Source organism: Dreissena polymorpha, chromosome 2, assembly GCF_020536995.1.
Source record: "Dreissena polymorpha isolate Duluth1 chromosome 2, UMN_Dpol_1.0, whole genome shotgun sequence".
NCBI lineage: Eukaryota > Metazoa > Mollusca > Bivalvia > Myida > Dreissenidae > Dreissena > Dreissena polymorpha.
In genome coordinates, this window is record NC_068356.1 from 9,130,007 (window position 1) to 9,152,040 (window position 22,034).

Consider the following 22,034-nt stretch of genomic DNA (forward strand, 5'->3'; position numbering starts at 1 on the left):
TGAACTATTGATAAGAAGCGGCACTGTGCGTCTCTCCGATCTTCGTTGATTTGTTTGCGCATAAGGATACCATTCGGTGACGGTTTGTCCATAGTTCACTTTAAGTTAACAATTTATAAGGCAATCAGAATACAATCTAAAATGATCACCGTGTGGTGTAACTGTGACACGCAAAAACATGTGTCTCTAACTGCCCAAATTAGGTACCGGTATCGTCCCCCACATTGATAAACGCAAGAGAAGAATGAATACTGGCAATGAGAGATGTCATTACGTTCTTGATGTAATTCACTCAGGGGAGAGCAGAATTGATTGAAAGAATGTTAATGAAGACATTTATGTAGGCCAGATAATGACGATTTTATTGTATAGTTATACACGCGAACGATTGAAATGGCAGTTTTGAAAGGCACGTTATTGTTATCGATTCAATACTGTCCACAATTATTTTACCACACATAACTGACAGAATGGGTTGCGTGTCGTTAATTATGCCAACGGCCGGTAATTGTTCAACCTCACGTAAGAAATACAGTGGAAAATACTATAAGCTTAAATTAATAATCACGCTTTAAAACTTGGATAACCATCGCATTGAACCGAGTAAGCTTTCACGGTATGAAATTCCATTAAATTATTGTAAGGCATTTAAAGTGCGTGTTTAAAAAGCTATTTCGTTAATGACCAATTTACACTAACAATTTAAACCTTGATGTACTTGTAAAAAACCTGCCGGATACCGTGACAATTAAAGCATATACAGATGTTAGTGCAAAGTAAGAATTTAAGAATTTCGCATATTGATCTGAACATTAAAATAGTATTGATATGTTACATCCTATTAAGGGCAATATAAAGTACTAAATAGCCTGTGCATTAGGTGTATATAAGGAGTTTATATAAACTATTCACCCGTTAAATTACCCCCGAGATCAAAACTACGCCCGAATGTGTATTCACATAAAGTTATTGTATACCATTTAACTTATTTAGCAACAAGTAAGCGGATATTAAAACATTTCTATGTAATTGCACAATGATTTGTTTATTAATTAAATAGAACGTTTGCTGTTTTTGTTCAAAGTCGCTACTTGTCATAACTTCTCGCAGCTTGTAACTCTCCATTGAAATCCACCATAGTACTATTCACTGGAAGGATGTGGTAAGATGATTATAGTAGTGTTTAAGGCTTTACTATGTATAAACTCATTCTATAAAAAGGTGTTCTATCCAGCCATGGGCTACACTGCATCATATCCATTTGTGACAAGTAAACCAAGCAGTGGCGGTTCGAGTATAACTCCGACAAGGGTGACGGTATCGTCTTAAATGGCATTATGCCGTATTGTCGTGAAAGAAAGTGGTATATGGGAAAGCAACAACTAAATTAAATAATGGTGTACAACAACCTAGGTCTTTTATGCGACGGTTCACTTTCGACAACCAAATCACTGAACGACGCTAGCGAAAAACGTTTTATTTCTTAAACCTACTGAATAGTGGGTTACATCCAGGAGGTTTAAACCCGCTTACCCTTAGAACGTTATACCACGCAGTGGTTATACCTTTATCACTTTACGGATATGAATTTTGGAATACATGCATGCAAACGGATATTAAAGGACTTGAGGTAGCGCACAGGCGTTGCGTTTAACCCATTGTAGTGTCAAACCCGGCTCGAGGCCGATTACTTGGATAAAAATAACCATAAACAAAACAACACGAGACACCATTGAAGGTTCCACAATCTAATAAGCGCCTTCTAAACATGTGCATATCAGGGGATGCCACTCTAACAATAATCCTTGTAATAGGTATAACAGAATTACTTCCCTTAGACCATTGAATACTCATAACATGATACGATACTACACCCATTGTAAATGTCTACCAGCACTGACTTTTCACACGCAGTGTTAGATGTTAAAGTAACATTACTACTCAATCAACAAAGAACATTTCATACAATTGTTCGTAAAATAAACTTTACCAATTAAAAATCAGTGTTCTTTATGGCAATTGCCGAAATTTCAACGCCAGATGTGGACTGGTAAAATAGATGTTTGTAGATTCAAAATGCTCATTTTCATTATTGTTTTGCATATCTATTCATACGACACATGGACACTAAAATGGTGTTCGTGTGTCGTTTGAATAGATATATTCGCGGGAATTAATTGTGGCCACAAATAAATAAACACGAGCATTTTGTATCTACAAAAATCTACGTAATCTAATCACATCTAGCGTTTAAATTTTGGATATTGCTATAAGGAACACTGATTGTTAAGGTGTTAACTTTATTTTACGAAATACTTAACGAAATTTTCGTTGATTTTGAGCTTTATAGAGACTTTAAGTCACTCGAAACAGGTGTTGACGCAAGAAAGCTTTAATGTTTTGGATAGCTGTGTTATCTTCCTTGTAGATGTTTGTAGACACTTGGCCAAATACGTATTCCTGAATAGACTAATGCGATTTCTTAACAATGATTGTGAATGCCAATGATTTATCAGTGCTTTATTTAGATAACCTCATAGGAACAATCTAAATGAGTATCTTAATATGAACGTGAGCAGTGAGACCTTTGTTCAAAGATGCAGTGGAAGAGCATTCTCCGGCAACACGTGACAAATGCGACCAGAGAAGCCAGGTTCTCGATAATATGCATGCACAGACCTGGGTTCGTATTCCAGAAGAATCTTAAGTTAAATTTTATTCTTATCCTTAAATTGGGAAATTTTCGTAAGTGTTTCATTTCATATTGCAATAGATTGGCATCAAGATATACATTTAAATAACATCATTATGCCAATGTTATTTTAGGAATACCCCAAAAACATGTGTTGCCTTATTTAGTAAAGAAATACAAAACATTGTAATTTTGAACTTAAGTGAAATTATTTAAGAAATGACTTAAGATGTTTCTGGAATACCACCCTTGGTTTACTCAAGATAATGCCGAAGAACGGTAACCAATATTATCTTATGCAATCTCGGAATTCCATCCAGAGTGCTGCCCAGAGGAATATCCGTAATTAGAGCGGTAGTATCAAGTTTATGCGCGGTACAGTGTCACAAGTGCTTAACATGGTGTGCCGATATCGTAGAACGCTTACACCTTCTGCCCGTGTAGTAATCCCAAAATTGCACTTATGATTGCACTCGCCATTCAAATGTGATGGGTAGACTTCTCATTACAATGGTGAAACTTGCCGCTTGAACAACAAGCAGGCCTATACGTGTACAAGCGTTCCTCACGTAGGCGCGTCAAACTTTGCAATGCTGAAAACGTGGGTTAAAGGAATGCGCTTAAAATATAACAAACTTGCTCTGTCACCGAGATCATAAATACTAAAGAGAATGTATCATAGAATTTTATTTTCGGAACTTGATTACCAGTCTGTTTCTTATGTTGCGATCAATACGCTATCACTTCATTAACAGTTAACATAAGTTATTCTAGAATTTCGTTTTCGTACATAGAATACCAGAATGTTTTCGCATATGTTTTGATCATCATGTGTTTGATAATACATGTGGATGAGAAACCTAGTTTCTTGGGATTATGCGTCGAACCGCTTGCCATAATTAACCTCCAGTTGTCTCCCATTGCTTGGTACACGCTGGCGGCATATGTGTCAAATGAATAGAAATAGGCGTGAAACCGTGAATGTTTCTCCCCAAGAGCATTTTCTGAACAATGTTCAGACAATGCTCAGTAATATTCTACGAAACTTATCTGTTGAATATTTGTGACCACAGGCATTAGCCGTCAGTGACCGCCTCTTGTTCATGTTTCCGTGCATGGGTGTTATTTAGGAATGAAATTAGTAAAGTAGTCGGTCGACATTGGTCTGAACACGTTAATAAAAAATTGAACTGTTTATGAAATACATCTTTAATTGTAAATATTATTTTGAGACTAAAAATTCAGATCAATCGCAAAATAATACATTGTTACAGCATTAAATGAGTTTCAAATATTCAATTCCCTTATTCGGGCCTCAAACGACTGTACGGTACAGTTTTCTATTTTAAGTATGTCTGTGACCTACATGTAGGAAGCAATCATTATGGTATAAAATACAAGTTTTATCTCTATTGATTATGTGTAATAATGTATTATTCAATCGTAAGATATCGGCAACACTGCAAGAAAAACTTATGCGCTAAAGACTTTCCAAACATATTTCAATAACTTGAGATATCTGCAAAAATAAAGTTCTTAACGGCGTGTTTTCATTCTGTCCAGCCCGTGTGTAATCATATGTGAACCCCATTGATCCTGCGCCCTAAATAATATGTGCCCCGTATTCCAAACGAGCAAGTTTACGCCGTCCGACGCGTAATTCTGAAAACTTAGGTTCTCTGAGAACCTAGGTTTTCAGAGAACCTAGGTTTTCAAAGAACCTAGGTTCTCAGAGAACCTAGGTTCTCAGAGAACCTAGGTTTTCAAAGAACCTAGGTTCTCGTGAGAACCTGGGTTCTATGAGAACCTTGGTTCTCATAATGAGAACCTAGGTTCTCATGAGAACCTAGGTTCTCTGAAAACCTAGGTTCTCAGAGAACCTAGGTTCTCAGAGAACCTATGGTTCTCAAATGAAAACCACGGATATGGCAAGTAGTTCGACGCATAATCCCAAGAAACTAGGTTTTTCATGAGAACCTAGGTTCTAAGAATGAGAACCTAGGTTCTCATGAAAAACCTAGTTTCTTGGGATTATGCGTCGAACTACTTGCCATATCCGTGGTTTTCATTTGAGAACCATAGGTTCTCTGAGAACCTAGGTTCTCTGAGAACCTAGGTTTTCAAATGAGAACCTAGGTTCTCATGAAAACCTAGGTTCTCATTTGAAAACTTGGGTTCTTGACGCCATGTGCAATCTTCAAGCGAGAACCTAGGTTCTCATTCTGAGAACATAGGTTCTCATTCTGATAACCAGGTTCTCATTCTGAGAACCTAGGTTCTCATGAGAAACCTAGTTTCTTGGGATTATGCGTCGAACCGCTTGCCATAGAAGAGTAATAAATAAATTATATTAAACTATGTATACATATTATGCTTATGGTTTCTGATAACTATTGTAAACCTGTATCGGATTATTTATTCAGCTCGTCTTGTATTTGGAGTAGATAACGTTATATAGGTTAACTAGGAGTATGGGGAGACCACTGTGAGGGATGATAGAAAACTTTCAAAAGAGTCTGCACTCCTTGTAAATTAACAGAAAACGGCTCCGCTTTGAACCTGTCACAATATGTGACTAATTTGTCAACTTTTGTCAAGGCGTGTTACAACAAATTAAACAAAGCTCGATGAATGTTTCAAGAAAAATGCACATGTAAATACCTTGAACGGAACAAGAGCGCTTTAAAACATATCGATACTAATAATAATGATACTTAAGCGAATAATATTAATATTAATAACAATAATATGAATTATAATACCAACAAATAATAATAATAATATTATTATTATTATTATAACTACTACTACTACTACTACTACTACTACTTATAATAAAAATAATAATATTATTATTATTATTATTATTATTTATAATAATAATAAGAAGAAGAAGAAGAATAATGAGAATAATACAACCAATAATAATAATAATAATAATACGACTTATAATAATAATAATAATTCGAACATAACGTTGAATTATTTATGAATGAAATGTTTCGTTTTTCTGACGGCATACTTCTAAGCTTCCTACCCACAACCAGTACATAAGCTGCAATAGTTTAATTGACATGACGCCTTATCAGTGATCGCTCCGCCCACTTAATCACGTGGCTCAGCGGGAAGAAAACCTAGACAAGCTAACACCAAAATGGCTTCTTTGCCTATAATCTGCATATAGATTTGCGCGATATTCCGGATGATTTTATAGACTTGTTAAACACCATATTACACTTGTAAAGGGGTTGATGCCATTTAGTTATTCTGCAAATGCAAAAAATATACGATTAAAGAGAACATCAGCTATTTATAACGGGTAAATCGGTACATTAAACACGCTCTCAAACGCTTGCGCGCTTACCGAAATCGAACCCGTTATTACGCGTAATGGTGGTATTTGCAATAAATTAACACTTCACCGGTATTTACCCGTATTATTAACAAAATTATTACCGAAACATTCCCCCCTACCCGTGTATTTGACACGAAATAGCGCTTTATAACTGGGAATTCGGTGAAGTTTTACGCGCTTTCTGACGCCGGGTGGGTACCTCAATCCCACATGTTATTGCGTATATAAGTGATAATAATCATATTAAACATTGCTTATGGGACATTAATCAATCACTATAATTTAAAGCGCAAAAACAACACAGTAAGTTTGGACATTGTCTGATATAAAATTAGCGTTCTACGAAATGGAATACGGTCAGGCTATTATAAATTAATAAGGCTACCAATATCAGACGCTCGCGCAGGTACCGACTTCCCCCGAAGTTACCGCATTTATTGGTTAACTAATATCAGTAATAATAACTCTTTTACAATAGCATTTATCGATACATCTTTATTAAAATAATAACAAAATGGTTTTCACTTGTTTCTGACACACACAGAAACGCGATTTTTAACGGGGATTTCGTAAAGTTACACGAATTGGGTACCAAAATTCTCAATTATTTTACATGCACACGTGACATAATACATACTTAATAATGCTTAGTTATTGCTTATATGACATTTCAAGTTTGTGAAATAAATTAATGTTCTATAAAGGGGATCTCGGTAATTCTTGAAGCTTCCACTCGCTCTTGTCAAGACCGCATTGCCGCGTTGGCAATGGTATAAATTTAATTCATCTAACTTATCTTTCTGGATACCAAATGTCAGAGTTGCATTAACCCTTTTTACACCGTTTTTTGCCATATTTCATTTCCGTTTTTTAATCCGAACAAAATAAACGAAACTCGTTTAAAAAATGAGATCTAGGCATTCGAGCTCCTAGTGTGGATTAAAGGCGTTTATTGGTGACACCACATGAGTGCAAATGTGTAGATACCGTAAATAAGATAATATATCACATGTCACCTTCAAATAACATATGTGATGTCAATTAAGTGCATTACTATCAGAGTAATAAAACACAGTATGAATTAGGCTTCATGCTGGTTTTAATTTCTCTTTAAGTAATGCAGATGAACCTCGCTTCTGACCTAGTAACTGATAAAACTATTTTTAAAAAAGTGAAAAATTATGTGATAATCAGATCGATAACATAAACTATTTAAATCTGCTAGTATAACCGATAAAAATATATTATAATTGTCTTTGACAGTGTTGACGTTCAGTTGTTCGTGGTGACGACCGCATGTATTTATACATCTCTTACACTTCTCAAGATCTCTTTTCGGCTTTGGAAACGATATAAATTAAATGTCTCCAACTAATCTTTCAGGATATCGATTGTCCCAGTTACATAATCCCCATTGACACCGTTTACCCATTTTTAATCCTTTTTTAAAAAGGAAAACAAAAGAAACTCGTTGGAATAAAAGTGAACCTAAACATGTAGCTTGTCTAGAAAATGGCGGACAGGTCGTTGCTAAAGAGTGCGCCCGATTAATCGATGGCTGATTGGTGGATCAATTCTAGTGGGCGGAGCGATCATAGATAAGGCGTCATGTCAATTGAGTAAATATACATTTGTGATCACGGACGCCTAAGGATAATAAATCATTTAGAAGCGTTTTTCATTCATTAAAACTACATGTGAACTCATCTATCCACTGCTCGTACAGCATCTTCTTTCATAAAACGTCATCCCCAATCACTGCGGTCAAAATTTTCAATTTCTTCTCGTTTATAGATTATCGTTATTTGCGGTGGCCTGTAATTTTACAAATTTCACCAAAGAATATTTCTTTCGCTGATGGCGCTCTTCTGTATTATACCAGCTTTCAATCACCTGTCCTGCTCGTAATGGGCTTGTATGTAGCATCTTTCTGTAGGGCAGTCATCCATGCTCTTACATGCTGTTTGAATACTGCCTGTATCATGTTATGATATTCATGATAAGTACAGGGAGCTTAATTTTCTTTCTCAGTGGCAAACATAACATAATATAACCATCAATTGGTTGACTCAGTTATTTAATGATTGCGTTGGTGTGAACGACATTTTCTTATTATATTACCAATTGAATCAGAGAATATCAAGTTTGCACCTGTCTATTACAGATCGTGATAAATTATTAAACATTACCATCCTTAACACCTTAAATTATGTATTGCTTCCATATTATCTACTAACTTTAAAGCACGCTGATTAACTTTTATCATTTAATGAATAAGCCCAATATACAGTTTCAAGTATAAATACTAATAGGCACACTTTTCAGTCATATGCAATTAAACTATTAAGTGGAAACAGAGTTTGCATATAGCCGTGTTATGCTAATGTTACCAACGTAAGGGTTACAACAAAAGGTACCAAACTCTTATTGAGTTTTAATCCAGTAGCTAGTCAATTGTCTTCAAACCTGTCTTCAAATCTGCACAATACAAATAAATTGTGTGTGTGTCTTTGTTCTGTCCGTCTTAAGTGCATGTTTACTTGTGTAATAGTGTTGTTGATCATCGTGTTGGTTAATGATTAATTGATCATCGTGTTGATAACTGATTAAAATGGTTCAAGTACAATTTTTTAACACTGTCGTTTGTTCCGTTATGTAATATGTAATTATAATACATACATAACACATTTTAAAATCAGTATGAACATAACCGAATTCTCGAATGACATGCTGGAGTTCAATGCATGTGCCAAATAATAAATTAAAAACTTTTGGGAACATAATCACAACCAATTTTATCATTAAAAAAAATATTTTGATGTTATGTACAGTCGTGTTTAACATGAGTCTAAACAATTTACTTTCGTGGAAACGCTGTTATTTCTCAATTTTCGTAACAGTGAACCATGATGTGTTTAAAACCACTGTTATCGTCGGACAAACCACCGGGAAGCTTTAAGTAGAACCTTAGTCGCGTGTTTGTTTTCGTTATTCTTACTTGAACCGTTCATACTCTGTATAAATTTGTGAAGTCAAGACATCGATCGACATACTTCAGCATTTTACAAAACTCTACTTGAATCCCTTTCTATGCAATATAGTTAATCTCATAAATACATTCGTTATCACTTTATATATGTTCATATTAAGATCATACAAACATGAATAAGCCCATTAATATTACACCTTTTAATGCATCGTATCGGTGAAAACCATGCTTTAATAAAACTACATAATATGATAATTAGCGCCTCAATTGATCACATAAATTTAAAATAATGTTCGAAGAATTAAATTTGCCAATATCAATGAACGAAATTTAAAAAAGCTCTTAAAGAAATTCATCCAGGTAAAAGCGCAGGACCTGATTTGTATTTGAATGCTTTTTTTATTTACGTAAAAGACGTTCTTACGCCGTACTTACATACGCTTTGTAATAAAGTTTTTAGATTGGGGTGTTTTCCATCTTCATGGTCTGAGGGTTACGTTATACCATTACATAAAAAGGGCAGTCTAAACGACGTAAATAATTACGGAGGTATTACTCTTCTTAGTACTTTTGGAAAACTGTTTACGAAAATTCTTAATAACAGATTAACTGACTGGGCCGAACGATATTATGTATACATTGAAGCGCAGGCTGGGTTTCGGTCGGAAATGAGTACCGTCGATAATTTATTTGTATTGCACGGCTTATTAACGCATGTAATACATAAAGGTAAACAATTATACTGTGCTTTTATAGATTTCACTAAGGCCTTCGATTATATTGTTAGAGATAATCTATGGTATAAATTAATTCAATTGGGTATACGTGGAAATATACTCAATGTTATGAAATCAAAGTATAACTCCATAAAATCAAAAGTTAAACATGGAAATACGTTGAGCGACAGCTATGAATGTTTACTTGGTGCAAGGCAGGGTCAGTGTTTATCGCCATTTTTGTTTTCATTGTATCTTAACGATTTGGAAGCTGAATATACATGAAAGGCATTGATGGTATCGACGTTAACTCTTTTAAAATGTTTATCTTATTGTACGCCGACGATATGATAATTTTTGCTAATACCGCTGAAGAATTACAAAACGGCTTGGATCTATTATACCATTATTTTTACAAATGGAAACTTGTGGTAAATACTGAAAAAGTCTAAAATTATGGTTTTTCGTAAAGGTGGTCGCCCCTTAACAAATATATTTAAATATGATAATCAAATCATAGATATTGTTAACCGGTTCAACTGTCTTGGTATTGTATTCACAACTGGTGGTTCATTAAGTGACGCAGAACATACTCTCGCTGGACAGGCCCTAAAAGCTTTCTTTAAACTGAAAAAATATTTGTACAAATTTACAGACATTCCAACTAGTCATAAACTATGTCTTTTTGATAAACTCATAACACCAATTCTTAATTACGGAAGCGAAGTGTGGGGTTTTGTCAAAGGTTTATCAATTGAAAGGGTTCATTTGCAATATTGTAAGCAAATACTTGGTGTCAAAAGATGCACTCAAAATGATTTCGTATATGGTGAACTTGGCCGTGTAAATTATCAATGCAGGAGATATATTAATATAATTAAATACTGGATAAAACTTTTGAGAACATCAGAAAATAAATTTAACAAAAAAGTTTATTTGACTTTATTAAATGATAATATTGAGTAGCCTAACAAGAAAAATTGGTGCACGTTATTAAGGGATCTACTAAGTAATTTGGGATTTTATGATGCTCTTTCAAGATGTTGGAAATGAAAATATGTTTGTATCAGTCGTAAGACAAAGATTGAGCGACACGTTTGTGCAGAATTGGAACGAGCGACTTCATACTTCTACTAGGGCAAATTTTTATAAACATATCGCCGTTTTTCAATTTCAACCGTACCTGAATATATGTAATGTCAACAAGTTTCGAGTAAATTTATCAAAATTACGTATGTCATCACATAGATTAAATATCGAGACAGGCAGATGGGCTAGACCTACACCAATTCCATTAGATCAAAGAAAGTGTACTGTTTGTAATAAACTCGAAGATGAGTTTCATTTTATTCTTGAATGTACAATATATACTGAACTGAGATCAAAATATATTTCATTGTATTACAGACAACGACCAAACATGTACAAATTTATCGAGCTAATAACATCAAATAATGAACTATTAATAAAATTAGATCAAAGAAAGTGTACTGTTTGTAATAAATTTGAAGATGAGTTTCATTTTATTCTTGAATGTACAATATATACTGAACTAAGATCAAAATATATTCCATTGTATTACAGACAACGACCAAACGTGTACAAATTTTTCGAGCTAATAATATCAAATAATGAACTATTAATTAAAAAAATAAGCTGTTATATTTATCACTCTTTTAAGGTTCGAACGCATAATACATATGTGTCATCAATTTGATGTATTCTGAAATGTTTCGTGCGGTATATATCTTGTTGTAACTTTAATTGCATTTATTATGTACTGCATATTAATTGTTGGGAAAGTACCGCATATGTACCGTGTTTTTTTCTGTCTTTGTGTTTAAACGGTCGCCTTTAATGAACTGTCAAAACTGTATTTGAATGTATTTAATCAATTGCCATTATTATCTTTTTAATGAAGGTTATATTATAGTATCGTGTCTGTTCCTAGATGTATTCTACGACAATATGGCTGCATTTTTAGAACTGTTATGCACTGATTTACAACTATTATGTCACATTAAATACTGTACTTGTAACATTTATATTTTCATAGAGCATATTACAGGACCTTTTGACCATCTACATTTTTGATTGCGTAGGTGGTCTGTTTAAGGTTTATGAAATGCTTGTTTTTAATATCAAACGCAACCAGTTAAAACATTTTGTTTCTCGTGTTTGTTTAACTACAGACACCTTGTCATAATATCATAATATCAGTTTAATTAAGTGATATGTTGTACTATGAGCAAAGCCTTTGAGCTGCTTATATTTTCGTTTCGCATAGGTAGCAAGCAAGGGCTAATTCTTATGAAATTGATACAAGCATGAAAAAGCATAATTGATATTTAGTTAAATACTGTGTGCTATCACGTGAAACGAAATTTGTTACGCCGGGTTAGTAAAACGTGTTATTATTATGACAATTGTCATGTGAAAACCCAATGTATGTACAATACGCTTATTTGCTATTTTGTTGGCATAATTAAGCTCCATTACAAATGATGTAATACGACCTATTCAATTACATATATACTATCAATAGTTATTAATATAATTATACCTATATTTAAATATACATGTATGAATTGTTGCAATGAAACGTATTATTTTTTATATTTTTTTTTTGTAAATTCATGAATTATTTATGTTGTAAACACTGTATGCTTACTTTGTCCATTTGGGCTTTTGGCCTTCTGAATGTGTTGTTTAATAAACATAAACATGTTCAGTCAGGTCTTCGTATTGGTATAGGATTGTTTTAATAATTATTTTTAGAGACATTTACTATGTAAATAAGATGCATATTGACATATGTCGTATTTTAATTGCTGAAATGGTTTCGATACTGGTATAAAATTAATAGGGTTTGTTTTTAACAGACATTTGTTTTCGTTTCCCTATATAACTTAAAAAGTACTATCTTTAAACATTTGTTTTTTGCGAACATAAAATGAAAACAATGTCTACTTGCGTGAATTCATAATAAAGGTGTGGCCAAAACATAAATTACATTAATTTTGTTTCCACAAACCACTCAATCACAATTGCAAAGTTTTGGTCGATTACAACTTTGCTTTGTTATTTGTTTTAATATTTCATTGTGAAATATGAATATGCAAAATACCTGCAAAAATCGTCTCAATAGAAATTGTCCAGCAAAGGTAGGGTAAACAAAATGCATACACAAATTAAAATTTGCATATATGTATGTTGTAAGTAGAGCTAATTACGCAACACATAATTCAAAACAATAACGTTAATTTTTAAGTAAAAGCTTTTAGATATTCAGCATATATGATCATAAGCCCCAGTTAAAAGACTATTACATGTTTTGCATAAGCCGAAACATTGTATTCGAAAATTGAAAAAGCAGCTTTGTCTAGTCACACACTTTTAAGAATAGTCGGACATAAGATTGTTATCAGATGCCCATTTGTCGCAAAACTGTTCATCGTCTGATTACCTATGACAAACTTAAGGGACAGATTCTATGTTTTATAAAGACAAACATTTTATTTTACTGGATTTTTTAAAGAGGTATTAGTATTGCTTGAACACATTTGAAATCTGATCAGTTATTTACAATTTACAGTTTGTACGCACATAAACAAAAAAATCATGTAAAACAATTACGAAAATTTCGAAATAGCTGTCGAAATAAAACGTGTAACTAAACTCAGGGTTTCTACTCGTTGAAACGTAAAACGCAACCGTCTATCGACGTGCTCACGTTTATAATACACGGTGCCTGTATAACGTGACTTTCGGATCTGTGTTGGGAGAATAAAGCGCGACCCAGTTAAATATTTCACCATTTTTAATGGGATAAAGTGGGGAGCCCGCTCTTTCGTAAGAGTGTTCTATAGGTATCTTTTTAAACAAATAAGTATTTTTTTCAGTAACGTGCAACCGCGCGTTTGAACGGTTAGACAAATGTCGGATCAGTGTGGGGACTTCATATTACAAACGCGCGGTTGCACTTTACTGAAAAAATACTTATTTGTTTAAAAGATCATGATACCTATAGAAAACTCTCACGAATGAGCGGGCTCTCGACTTTATCCCATTAAAAATGGTGAAGTATTTAAAAAGAAAACATTTAAAATGTTAACTGGGTCGCGCTTTATTCTCCCAACACAGATCTTAAAACGTCACGTGGTATAGGCAACGTAATAATAGCTCGTTTAACTTTATAGCGTTTTTAACTTTAGATTTGAATTAACGTGCGGCAGTTTTTTACGCCGTTTTACAGCCCAACTTTCAGAGGAATGGGTTGGGGTCCGTCTGTCCTTCCGTCCAGGCATCCTTCCGAATTTTTGCTACTTACTCAAACTACAAACACATAAACTACATGTACTTGTATATAATTAGTACATCAAGAACATGTCTTTTTTGAAGATGATGCCTCAGACACATTTTTGGGAAGCATAAGACGATTAGATGGCAATACTTTTGTGGCAGCACATTTCAGCATGATGGTCAATGCCTCAGACATCAAGACACTTTTCGACACTTACTGGTTAAATGACAAAGTAAGAAAAAAAGTATATATCAGTTGATTATTTATAAGCAATGATGGCATTTACATAATTTTAGCTTCCCAGAACTCTAACCTGAAGTGTTTATAACCACCTGATTATAATGCATAATGCCTGATGTAACTGATTATATAAAATTAGTTATTGTTGATTAACCTTTGATGGCAGGTTTATTTGTACATATAAATAATAAATGTACTTTTTTAGGTTGTTTACATCTACTTCCGAATTATTCATGCTTCCTGCTCATGGATCTCCGTTGTCGACCCGATGTTTATCACTGCCCTAAACGAGGGGAGATCATTAGCTGCCAAAACGTTCCTGACACCACAGCACCTCCAAGCTAACTAAGTTCTAATACCTTGTGTTTTAGAAGGCCACTGGACATTGATCGTATGTTATATTTTTGTGCTTACCTGTTCTCAGAGAGGCCATTTTATATTTAGAAACATCAGTGTCTTTAGCCCAATTATATTCAATAAGTAAATAATTCACACCTTCAGTTAGTGTTTAATTTTTTTTAATGAATTTTAATGATGGCATTTATAGGAATACTTTTCAGCAGATGTCCCAAATGTTCTTATTATTTCCGCCATAGGCGAAGGGATATAAAATTGGCATCGGACTTTTGTCAATTATTCCATCTGTCGGTACTTGAAAAACTTCTCATCGCTATTTTTCTGAAACTGTATAAGATATCACCATTAAATTTAATGTAAATAATAAAATTTGTAACAATAATCTGTAGAAGTCCAGAACAAAGATTATTAAAATCATGACTCTTGGGTTATCAATTTTTTCAACTCTGAGTATGACATTTTCCCCATCTGTAGCTATATTGTTCAAGAGTAAGGCATTCACATATCAATATGAACTTGATTATTAAATTATTAATTATTAATTATTCTCTAGACTACAATATGTGCGTTTTTAGCCAGTACCAAATAAGTCTGGTTGGGCACTATTACTTTTGCATGACTTTAATGTGCAATAACGCTAATGTTTATTGAATGCTTTGTTTAAAAATATAAATTTGCTTATTGCCATGTTCACTTTATCAATTCCAATCTTCCATGCTTATTAACATTTCAATGACTGTGAATTCAATTTAATAGCCTAATTTGAGCTTGTATTGTTCCATATTTTTCTTCAGGTGCTTGACGTTGCCGGCAAGACTATGACGTTAGTTGACTCCGGAAATGCTAGAGATAATGGCTTGACCTTGGTGAGGTAAATATTTCACATACTTTTAATGTAGATAATACTGACTACTGTCAGTTCGGTTGTTGGTATACCCGGCAAAGGAGTTGAGATAATTAAAACTAAGTGTTGGTTGGTCCGTTGGTTGGATTGTTGGTCCGTCCATTTTAATATGTGCAAGTCTGTTGAGCATGCTATCTGTACCTTTTGCATGAGATTAAACATAATCCTGTATATATTATGTCATCACAATGAAATGTACATGACTTTTCATGCCTGGAGATCCTCAAGTTGAATGAGCTATTTGTTGTTGAATGTTGCTTTTTTCCACGGAAGCATAAAATATACTAAGATTGAATTAAAAATTTAAAAAAAGATAATATGAAATCAAAATGTACAAGACACCCTTTTATTCCCATTGATCCACATGTTCCATATGTGTAGGCGCTTTATTGGAACCGTTTTTATGGATAAAGCATAACATGTTTTTATCTTGTGGAGCAAACTATTTTTGCCATTTCTCAAGAGATTGAATGTAATACAATGTATGTCATCTCAATGAACTTTATATGCTTATGATTTATTTCTATGCACAGGGATTTATATGTTCATCAAGTATGTGCCTTTGAATTTAACCATGGGAATGGCTACTATGTGACAAATTGGTGACACAAATGATAATAGCTTAAGTTCTGGAACATCTCCTGGCTGGCCTTGAATGTTATGGTACATGATGGGTTTTCAAAATATATAAGCACAATTAATCAGGACATCAGACAAGCTGGGGGCATTGTTCGATTCACACCATAGAGTTGAAACATGATATTATTTGTATGCCCCCAAAGGAGGGCATATAGTGATTGGACTGTCCGTCTGTCTGTCTTTCCGCCACACTTTGCATTTAGGTTTCGAAAACTGAACATAACTAAAGATATAATCTTCATATTTGGTATGAATGTGTATATGGACAAGACCTTTCCATACGCACAACAAAATTTACCCCTGTGACCTTGACCTTGAACTTAGGGTCGGCATTAAGGTTTCAAAATCTGTATATAGGTTTCGAAAAATACTTATAACTTCTATGTCCCTTGAGATATAACCTTCATATGTGGTATGCGTGTGCATATGGACAAGGCCTTTCGGTACACACAAAAATTTAGACCCCTTGATCTTGACCTTGAACTAAGGGTCCGCGTTTAGGTTTCAAAATCTGAATTTAGGTTTAGAACAATGCTCATATCTTCTATGTCCCTTGAGATGTAACCTTCATATTTGGTATGCATTTGTATATGGACAATTCCTTTCCATACGCTCAAATATTTTGACCCCTGTGACCTTGACATTGAACTCATGATCCTGGTTAAGTTTCGAAATTTGTGTTTAGGTTTAGAAAAATACTCATAACTTTTATCAAAGCGTTAGTAGTGGGCATATGTCATCCTATGGTGACAGCTCTTGTTTGAGATAATTAAGATATATATGCATAGATATGATGACATTCAAGGGTGTTGTGGTTTAGAGAAGAGCAGGGTGGACATAACATGTAATAGTTCAATAAACTAATTTCTCGTGTTGTCCAGCATTGATGGATGTTGTAATTATTAGTATGATAAGCATCATACTCATAAACCATAACCCATTTCATGACGAGTCACAATACACGGCCTCAATTTGGTTGACATTATAAGCATATTAAGTATCAAGAGGATCTAGGTAACAACATAACAAGATAATTTCACAGAAAACTGGAGCATGTCTTTGTCAATCATTGATTGATTTAAATAACCTTGTAGAATATGATTTGTCATATAAAAGAACCGGGTCCCTTGGTTTAAGATGAAGATCACAATCTCGTCCTACAATTTTGTCAGGGTCTACACATGACCGTGGCTCTCTTTGTTTTTCCTTTATTTATTCTTATAAAATTGAATACTAGTTACACATGGGCATGGCTGTTCTAAGGTAGCAGGTCACATTTGTTCATATAACTCTTCCTAGATTGTATATTCCATGTTATTGGTTGTGTTATATTTTAGAATTCCCCAATAATTTTTGTATTGGCAGTTTCGGTGTCATTTAAATATAACTAGACATTTTATAAACAAGTTTTTAAAATCTTTTAATATTATAAATTTATTATATTTCAGTCCATGGACGAAATGCCATACAGTTGGACTTTACAACATAGAAAGGTATGATAGCCTATCAAGACAAAACCTTTATCTACCGTTCTCTTACTAATATCTATAAGGTCTAACTGTATATCTTAAATTGAAACATTTGCAGACCTGACCACAAAGTTATATGTGGTCACTTCAGTCAATAATGTATTGTTAAGTCAAGATGTACCTTTTGAAAACAGTCAACCTTGGTATTAGAGACTACACAAGGGAGTAACCAAATTTGGTGTTTTGATGAAATTGCCCTTAAAAAAGACCATTCTGGAAAAAAATGTAATCATCATCAGTATCAAAATCATAGACAGATTCTGTGACTAGGCTATCTTGTCAAACATTTAAATAACATAACATCAATTAGGTGTTAAACATATTATTACCTTGCGGTTTTATAACTAGTAATTATCCAACAAAACATGGTTTATATCTAGTAATCATTTAACAAAAGACAGGTGCCTTTTTTGATGCTAAATGTGTTTTAAAAATTGTGTAAACACAACTTTTTGCCATTTGTTGGAAATGTACAGAAAGTTGGTATATCAAAACTACCTGGACTCTTGCGGAAAGCCAAGATACATTTATTCTTTTTTTCATCTTACGTTTAGCACGTTGATTAATAGACAAAGAAAGCCAATTTAATTGGCGAGAATGTGTTATTTTAAGGCTTCTTGACATGAAGCAGCTTTCCTTTGATTAAATCAAACTAACGATAAATCAGCGCTAAAATTTTCAAATTTGACCTAGTAAAAATGCTCAGGGTGAAATTCAAAGTGGTAGCATAAGACAAAGATTGCTTATTTCAAGGGGTTCCATCCACAATATTGAAGGTACTCGAAGACCGTATTTTAAGTCAAATTTCTATCCATAGTTTGTTGTGATCTGTTGCAAACTTAATTTCCAATGTATGTTACTGTTTTGTAAGCTATTATAATGGCTATTGTGAAACTGTGTGAGCAGTTCTATAAGTGGCAGTTTCTACCTATTGCTACAAAGTAGATGGAGTTATTCTGGAAAAACCAAAGACATCTGTCCCTTGTCTGCCTTTCCAAAGACACACAATTTCTTCATAAAAAAAGAATATTTTCACTATTGAGGTTTATCATCAATATTAAAATAAACTGTTTCTAAGCTGTAATAAAATTGATGTTTTTTAAAAGATTGGTGTAAATCAATAAAGTGTTTAGACTCTAAAGCAACAAGAAAGGCAAAAAGCGAGCATAAAACTGCTCGTCCCTCATGAAAATATGTTCTGTGTGACCACATGATTATACAATTTTTACACCAACATCAATGAATATGATCTCTGTTTTTGCTTTCCTTATTAGAAGTTAACATAACAATAAATGCTTATTGTCGTAAGGAGGTGGCCAAGCAGACAGATGGTTACGACTGTGGAGTCCATATGTGCCAAAATGCTGCGGATGTTGCGTATGACTTGCCGTTTTCATGTTCTCCGGTATGTCTAAACAACATTTAATTTAATTCATTAAAACAAACAAAGTTACTGAAATATATTCCTCTCCAGATTGCTTTACCATTCCACGGAGCTTTTACTTCAGACATTTGGTAAAATCTATTTTTCAGGTATTAAATTAAACAACCAAAAAAATTGCCCGATCGAAAATATGTTAAATAATAACCCATAACTTGAATTGGCATTTATTACTTATTATTATTTATTTCCCCATGATATATACAAAACTCCTTGACATAAAGCATGCAAGTTGTAATGTTTACTATTAAGTGAATGAAGAAGCCTTTTTATTCAGAAGTCAAAGGTAACAGGGGCTCATAACAAGAAATTTAATCGGTACATTTAATCATCAGTTGTTTCAAGTAGTTATTTAAATTGCTGTTAATGCCTATGACAAGCACCATTTAGCAGACTTTCAATTGTGATCCAACATGGTGTAAAAAAACAACAGATCCAGCAATTTTCATCTCACATAGTGATTTTTCGCTTGCTTCTTTATGTAGGGGATTGAAGCCAAAAAAATATAAGAGAGGTATTTTGTCTTATATGCTATCCATAAATAATAAACCCAGACCTAATGTCATAGATAGCCGATGCATTTTCTGTCTTAAAAAGGCCCTTTTGAATTGCAAGTTGACATGTTTATGCTCTGGAGTAGTAAAGGAAGTCTAAAATAGCACCTGTCCACCCATACGATCCTGGAGTTTCTGTTTTCATTTTTTTTACATAATATTGTTGCCCAAACTTTCGCTGTTGAATCAACTTGATGTGAAGACAATTGTCAACAAAACAAAGTTCATACTTTATTATGGCCATTTCTGGTTTTTCACTGAGAAATATGTATTATCCATCAATTGTGTTTATATGCTCCTCTTTAACTGCTTGCTGGATTTTGCTGAAACTTTAAACAGCTGTGGATTATATCCATTAGAAAGGCGTTGATAATGTTTGCAAACAATTCTTGCTGACTTATAGCCCCATGGACCTTTCACGGCAGAATAATGGCCCTTGTCTGTTCTTTCCATTAAGAATATAATTATAAGCCCTAACTTATTTTGATTTTTGTACCGAACTCCCTTCTTGCCATATATATATTTCAATATTTCATAGCTGAATGACCTTAATGTTATTTTAAGGAAAATATTTTTTATGCAATAAAATCTAGCTGAATTATATTTAATTGTCTTTGTTTTCTTTTAACACAATAGAATAAATGTATGGTACCAAACGTTTGCCAAGCTACGCTTCTTGCTTACCTCGTACTCTGTTATACAGCGTCCTTGAATTAATATTTTGCGAGCATGTAGCTGGAGCCTCATATAAATATACTATCCTCAATAAGGCACAATCTAATCAATATATATTAACAAGTCCCTTTCTTTTACCAGCTTCAATATAATAATAGGGCTCATATTATTCAACCCATTCTTAGAGTTTGACTTATATTTTATAATATTTTTTCATGAAACTTGGAACATGGATAGATGCCAATATGTACATTATGCACGTCATTTTATTTTGTTCCTACGTCAAAAATTATGGTTATTATGGCAACAAATAGACTAGAAATACTGCTGAAAATGGTGGTTTTCTGGATCCTGCGATAACTTAAAAATTTCTTAACATTTAATCATGAAACTCGGAACACGGATAGATGGCACTATGGACATTATGCACGTCATTCATTTTGTTCCTACGTAAACATTCTGGTTGCTATGGCCACAAATAAAAAATATTCTGACAATGGTGGAATTTCTGACAATGGTGGAGCCGGTAGGGGACTTTTATTGCTTGGCAATAGTCTTGTTTTAACTGGCTTGTTAACATACCATGCTTTTAGTGAAGTTAAATGGAAACTTAAAAAAATGTGTAAGCTTTTGTTTTGTTCTCTTTTCCAGAACAAGGTTCATGCCATCCGGAAGGCGATGACATTTGAGATACTTACTGGAGCATTGATGCCCAGAGAATAATGCGAACATTTTTGTAGATCACGCACTATTTTGACCATATATCAAGTGATGACATATATTTGTTCAAACTGATTCAGAAATTTTGATGCATGCTAAAAAAGCATCAATATTATTTGTGGATCAAGACAGAAACCTGTTGTTATACGTTATGCATTCATGTTTGCCTCAAAGGGTCTCCCTGTTGTGTTAAGTTTGTAAATATTTGTTTCTTGCCCAAACTCTGTTTAATTGGCCACTGAATTAAAAAAAAAATTGTGTTTGTATTACTATGCTTTTTAAAGCCAGTAAAAAGGGCGATATAATTATTGAGTGTCTTTACTGAACTTAATTTTTAGGTCACCTGAGCACAACGTGCTCATAGTGAGCTTTTGTGATCGCCTTTTATCGAACGTGTGTTGTGCACCGTCAACATTTGCCGTGTTAACTCTCTAGACGCCACATTTATTGTCCAATCTTCGTGAAATTTGGTGAGAAGATTGGTCTCAATGATATCCCGTAAGAGTTCGAAAATGGTTACCTTTGCTTGAAAAACATGGCTGCCAAGGGGCGGGGGATTTTTCCTTATATGGCTATAGTAAAATTTTGTTAACACTCTAGAGGCGACATTTATTGTCTGATCTTCATGGAACTTGGTCAGACGATCCATCCCAATAATATCTTAGACGAGTTTGGAAATGATGCTGTTTATTGAAAAACATGGCCGCCATGGGGCGGGGCATTTTTTCTTATATGGCTATAGTAAAACCTTGTAAATACTCTCGAGGCCACATCTATTTGCCGATCTTTATGAAACTTGCTTAGAAATTTTGTCCCAATGATATCTTGGATGACTTTAAAAATGATTACATTTGCTTGAAAAACATAGCTGCCAAGGGCCGGGGCATTTCTCCTTATATGGCCATGGTTAAGCCTTTTTA

General features: G+C 33.8%; 1 protein-coding gene and 1 long non-coding RNA gene across 2 annotated transcripts in view; one reads left to right on the forward strand and one right to left on the reverse strand.

Moving 5' to 3' along the window:
• Window positions 1-22,034, reverse strand: part of LOC127865811 (85/88 kDa calcium-independent phospholipase A2-like) — a 266,985-nt gene that overhangs the window by 97,939 nt on the left and 147,012 nt on the right. The gene's annotated exons all lie outside the window — the stretch shown is intronic.
• LOC127865818 (uncharacterized) lies at window positions 14,184-21,867 on the forward strand. The gene is made up of 4 exons (XR_008042777.1): window positions 14,184-14,287; window positions 14,501-14,686; window positions 15,447-15,523; window positions 21,046-21,867. It is a non-coding gene; the product is annotated as an uncharacterized LOC127865818 (long non-coding RNA).